The 6,223-nt window shown below is 39.9% G+C and overlaps 1 long non-coding RNA gene across 1 annotated transcript; it reads left to right on the top strand.

The window, feature by feature from the left end:
• Nucleotides 1–43: 43 nt before the first annotated feature.
• Nucleotides 44–323, top strand: LOC107745577 (uncharacterized). The gene is made up of 2 exons (XR_001640611.1): nt 44–140; nt 226–323. It is a non-coding gene; the product is annotated as an uncharacterized LOC107745577 (long non-coding RNA).
• The last annotated feature ends 5,900 nt before the right edge of the window (nt 324–6,223 follow it).

Raw genomic sequence — 6,223 nt, 5'->3', positions numbered from 1 at the left:
ATATGTACTTCTCTTCATCCCTTCTGTCTCGCAGGTTCCCAAGGGCGTCCCCATGACCTACAGGCTACAACTGAAATAGGTTCTTGCAGTGCAGAATCTCAAGCCAGCGGTCGTTGAGGTTTATGACTACTATCAGCCAAGTATGCTTTCAGTGGCTCGTGCTTTTGGCTGGATTCCCTGTTGCTCATGCGTGTCAAGCTGATTTGCTGTTCCTTTCACTTTCAGGTGATGTGTTTGAGACCACATACATGCCTCCCTGTCCGTGATTGTGCTTCATTTCTGGCTCTAGGATACATTAATTAAATAACTCCTTTTAAAAACCAGTCATTGTCTGCCTCATTTGTTGAACATCTGACATGTGTTTGAAGCTGGACAACTCAAACTTGCACTATTCATGAGGTTCTTACATGGTTGAGTACTTTAAATGCAATGGCTGTTAACGTGGGCTGTGAGTGCTCTTTCCATGTATTGCAGGTTTTTAAAAAAGTTTCCTTAAAGCCTACTTGCACAAATTTTCCGGTTTCATGGCTTGATTTTAATGAAAAGATACTGAATTCAAATACTATATTGATGCTAAAATAGCGCTGCAGCTGTGATTGGTTCATTCAGTCTGTTAGTCTCCACCTGCCAGCCCAGAACAGCGGAATCCAGTGGAATCAGCAGCCTGGTCGAAGGTTTAATGTGTATTCAGTCTTACTTGCACTTTAGAATTTATCAAGACTTGGTTTCAATTTTAGTCTAGCTCTGTGTTCAATTGGACTCCAATTTCAAGTGATCAGTTTAATTAGAAATCTTGCCTAAATTTAATGGTCACAAATATTGATTGTATATTAAAAGATGAGTATTCTGGAGATTCCATACTTTCAGTTATTCATTCAGGACCTAACATCACTGAAAAATTCACTCGGTTCACCAACTGAACGCACGGACACAAACTCGCCAGTTCTGTAACTTGGAGGATACAGGGTGATTATAGCTTTAAGTGCTGTACCTTGTTAGCAAATAACGTGTTTTTTCTTTTTCTTTTTCTCTATAATCACGACAACTGTAACTTAAGCCAGTGACCGACTGAAATCAGAAGATCCCTAATGGAGAGCCACCTGCTCTGCTCATTGGTACTTTATGATCTGCCCTGGATGCAGATTTGCGGAAATGTTAGACTACACAATCTAATTGAAAAATTATTTCAGAAGAGATCAGAATAAACCAGACACAAGTTCTGTCAGGTAAAATTGTACCATGCCAATTACATAATGAAACCATTAGAAGCCAATTTGGAAAAGAGAATGCAATTGTGAATCGCATTGTAGCTACGAGGCAACCCCGCTCCTGTACATAGATACTGTAGCTATATGGAAAATAGCCAAGTGTTCCACGCAGGTGACAAACAAATTTAACATGGTCACACATGTAACAGTTATCCTAATTTAACAAGACACTCGGTCTAAAATGCATAGCAAAGCACTTGGGTGTTTTAGAGGCTAGCTAAGTTTATTCTATGTGCACATGTAGTAGCACAAACAACTATACAGTGTGCTGTATGGGCACAATGTGTTTAACTAATTAAATTTTTGAATCATACCTGACCGCAGAGAGACACACAGCAGCGAGAGTTCTGGTGCAGAGCTCCAGAGACTCCCACACACTGCATGGGGGTTTTTCTGACTACAGAATCCCAAAGTTGCGTTTTGTCACTTCCCCTATATACCCAAATAAGAAAAACAAAGAAATCTTCAAATCGGTTGTAAAAACGTAAGACCTTTTGGTTTCTTAGGTTCTGTGATCCAGGGTCACACCTGGTTGGAGATAGATAAACATTCCCAAAGACCCCTAAACAGGAACACACACCCTCCTCAGCAGAACACAATTCTACAAAAGTTTTCAATATTTCTCATAATACAAGTGGCTACTGTGAAATTGAGACCATTTTACCAGTCGCACAGAGACCTTTAAACCGATATCAAACATGAAAGGGAAACATTCACAAGATATAACGTGGCATATGGATATTCTTGCTTTTGGGGAAGAGGGTAGAGTCAGAGGCAGGGAGGAAGGGGGTTGTAAATGAGCAAGGGGAGAGGTGTTGTTTGTTCTCTTTGGAGATCCCTTCTCCAGATCTGCTTTATTGTATGGCATCTGTTTTGTGGGAGTTCCTGGGTTTCGGCTTCACAAGGAATACATTTCATGAGGAAATAATTTCACTCCTTTCAAGTCAAACACTGAGAAAATTAACAAGTGTCATGACATACAAAATTAAAGAGACATTAAATTATAACTTTACAGTGAAAAGCTCAAATAAGAGGATTTTTATTAGACTCCTCGTACCTGGCCAATGGTTGATGTTCATTCTGAAGATGTGTCCGTTGGATCAGGTGTTCGTCTCAGTCAGTGTGCGGCTGAAGTGGCTCATTTCTCACTGCAGTGGTGGACGACATGTGCATCAGTAATTTTACTAATATCTAAACCTTAAATCAAGTGTGTGTGCATAAATTGAGAAATTTGGTCCGATAAACATGAGCTTGTGACTGTTTTGACATTGATTATTTTCTATTGTCTGATTCAGTGATTTGTTTGTCTTTGATCGCTCGTCTCAGGTTACACTCGTTTACTTGCTGAACTCTAGTATTTATCCTTCACCGGCGCAGACTCGTTCTACATGCACGTGAACCTAGACCTGTCAACCACTGGAAGGCAAGCCTGCAACCATAGATATTTATAGGTAGATGCCTCATTCAACAGCTCCAAGCATCAAAAGGTTCTGGCTGCAGCCTTGCGCTTGCACTCTCAGACATTTGCACTTCCACTAGCGACGGCACTTGCAGTATTTTTTATTTATTTATTTTGTTCTATTTATTGATTACTTTTTGTTTGAATCTCTCAACATTTTACAACAGTAGCCAGGTCACGGATTTGCGGGTCTTGTCTTTTTCTTGCAGGACCCTGTACGTTATTGTACTAAATTAGTTTTAATCATTAAATCACCACGACAGCGTCTTGTCTCCACTGGCAACACGCACGATTTGTGTCGATTGCAAATGACATCGCAGGTATCGGAGAGTGCAAGCGGTGATTGCAAGTGACATTGTAATTTAGTTTCTTTTGTCTTGTCTTCACCACCTGGCTACTGTTGTAAAATGTTGAGAGATTCAAACAAAAAGAATAAATAAATTGAACAAAATAAAAAAAATAAAGACTGCAAGTGACGTCGCTAACTGAAGTGCAAGTGTCTGAGAGTGCAAGCCTGAGAGTGCAAGCGCAAGGCTGCAGCCAGACCCTTCTCCCAAGCATGGTCTGCCATCTTGCAACGGTCAACTTGATGTCATTCACCATAATAATCAATGAATATTCGGAAGATGCCGCAATCCTGCACAGCCGATGGTTGTAAAAACGGCTGGGATTTAAATTCCCGAAGAAACTGGATAAATTTTCACAGGTGAGAATGCAAGAGATGGGCGTAACCATTCGAATATTCATTATTAGTGTTGTCACGGTACCAAAATTTCAGTATTCGGTACCAATACCAGTGAAAATCCACAGCGTTTCGAGGGAGTCCCCCGTTAAAAATGGCGTTCCGAGGATAAAATACACATGTTTTGGCGGGGTTCCCCAGGTAAAATTCGCATTCCAGGGGATAAATATCACGGTAATGGGGTCGTTTTTCAACCCGCGGACATGAAAAACAACCCGCGGCAACAGTGTTAAAGCAGCCCAGTTCCGCAGGAAAACTGCGGACTTGGCAACACTGGAAGAGGATAGCTTTCGGATAGCGCATCAAGAACCGGGTTGACCGGGTACTCGGTACCACCGGTACTTAAAAAAACCTGGTACCGTAACGTTTTAATTTTTTTAGTACCGACTTGGTACCGAAATACCGGGTCTTTTGACAACACTATTCATTATTATGGTGAATGACGTCAAGTTGACCTTTGCAATATGGCAGACGGCTTACGTATAGCGGCCCATAGTGTCGCTAACGAGGCATCTATGTATACATATCTATGCCTGCAACCACTTTAGCCAAATAGAGCGTAATGGCTAAAGCTAAGGCTGCCGGCTTTGGCGGTACATAGGGAAGGAGACCAGAGGCCATTTTTTTGAATGGATGTCAATGGAGGAGAGGCTTCACTACGCTGAATAAACCACTTTTGTGAGGAAACAGATTATTTAATGAATAGACAACCTGCTAATCTTTTATTTAATGAATAGACAACCTGTTTGCTAATCTTCAACATGTTTTACACTAAACAATACTTTCGTTGGTAACTATATGTAGATTTTACCTTAATAAAAATGTTATTTTTTTAAGAGAAGGCAGAGGAATGTTGTGACAGGTAAAACGTATAAGGCATTACCAGCAAACGAGTGTCACGCTACTATTTAACCTTCTGGGTTCGACAAACGCGCCGGTGTCGTGCCGAATTCTGACTCCCTGCCAGAATATGGGGGGGCACCTCGAGGAACCAGGTAAGGAACTTCACCTTAACGATACAAAATGATTCAAAAGAATTATACAATAAGCAAAGGCATTTCAATTAGAGGGAGGAAACCACCTGGTTCTGGGTAACTTACTGTATTACCAACATAGGGAAGACGATTTTATTAACAAAACATAATACTGCTACAATACTACTAATACAAATACTACTATACAATGAAACTGCTAAAGAGCACTGCAATGCTAAAGAATGGTAAAGAATGGTAAAGATGGAGTACTGAAAGTATTGAAAATACAAGTGACTTGTGAATGGCAGAATCTTCTCAGATATGTAACAGGTTGAAGACCTGATGTCTAATTTAAACAACAATAGAATAATAATTTGTTAAACATCTGATAAACCGATATGTTAAATCATAGGCAGTTAACACAAACACACTTACAATATACACTAAAAAGCGGTTTGGTTAGTAATATTCACGTTCCATGCAGTCACGTCACTGGTGATGGCAAACACTTCTAATTGAAAGGCTGGGCCTTGCTGCAGTGGAGACGGAGTCAGACGTGTCAATGCTCATGCATGACCAGTCAATTACATGCCACAACTGGATGTCCTTGGGAGTTTTATGGTTGCTCTGGCCTGAATCTCAGGATGACAATGTATGAGGTTTGCTGGTAAGCAGAAAGATTATGGACCAGTGGAAACGTCTCTTCCCAATCTGATACTGAGGTTTGATCCAACAAATGTGTTGGAGCTTTTTGGAGTTAGCTGGAGTTGGATCAGTGTGAATGGGCCTTAAGTTGTCTGGCAGTTATCCTAGTACTTTTTTTCTGATTTCACTGGCCATTTGTTTATGTTAGCAAAAAAAAAGAGTTTAGATTCAATAATAAGCATTTAATATAGGGGAGTATGATTTTGGCAGCCCTGCTGAATTCATATGGTATTCTATTGATATGCTCAATGTAAAACTATAAGCACAAGGTCTTCAGGACACAGCTTTTCAGTGTTATCAGCATAAGGGCAGAGTAATTTAGGGAGATTTAACAAAACTGCTGAAATTGTTCTGCTCCCTAACAAACACAATCCTGTTTCATGGTAAGGAATATTACAATATTACAATAGAGAAAATGTGCAGGCAGTAAAGTCCAATGACAAATTTGTCTGCATTCCTTTAATAATGATGTTCAGATTTAGGTGTTGGCTACCCTTATGAAACTAAACCATTGTTTTATTACAAAAAATATATATACTGTAGTGTAGTGTTTAAAAAAAACAATAAAACAATGGTTTAGTTTCATAAGGTTAGCCAACACCTAAATCTGAACATCATTATTAAAGGAATGCAGACAAATTTGTCATTGGACTTTACCGACGTCCACAAACGTCCACAAATATTGTCCTTGTTTGTAAGTCGCTTCGGATAAAAGCGTCTGCTAAATGTCTAAATGTAAACGATAAAAGCACAGCTAGACAGTCCAAGTTGTAAATCATATGAGTTTAGTTAAATACATGATCAAAGACAAATACACAAATAAATACACGATCAAACACCAATACACAAATTGCAATGTATTACGCCGTCTAATGCCTGTCTGTTTTTCGCAACTGGCGGCATCGATTGATGTCATGGGGAGTCAGATTCTGGCAGGGAGTCAGAATTCGGCACAACACCGGCGTGTTTGTCGACCCCAGAGGGTTAAATAGTAGCGCGACACTCATTTGCTGGTAAAAAATGCCTTAAAGGGTTAGTTCACCCAAAAATGAAAATTAGCCCATAAATTACTCAC

Source organism: Sinocyclocheilus rhinocerous, unplaced genomic scaffold (genome assembly GCF_001515625.1).
Source record: "Sinocyclocheilus rhinocerous isolate Xijiao unplaced genomic scaffold, SAMN03320098_v1.1 scaffold948, whole genome shotgun sequence".
NCBI classification, from domain to species: Eukaryota; Metazoa; Chordata; class Actinopteri; order Cypriniformes; family Cyprinidae; genus Sinocyclocheilus; species Sinocyclocheilus rhinocerous.
The sequence above is the reverse complement of the archived record's forward strand: the minus strand, read 5'-3'. Positions and strand labels throughout refer to the sequence as shown.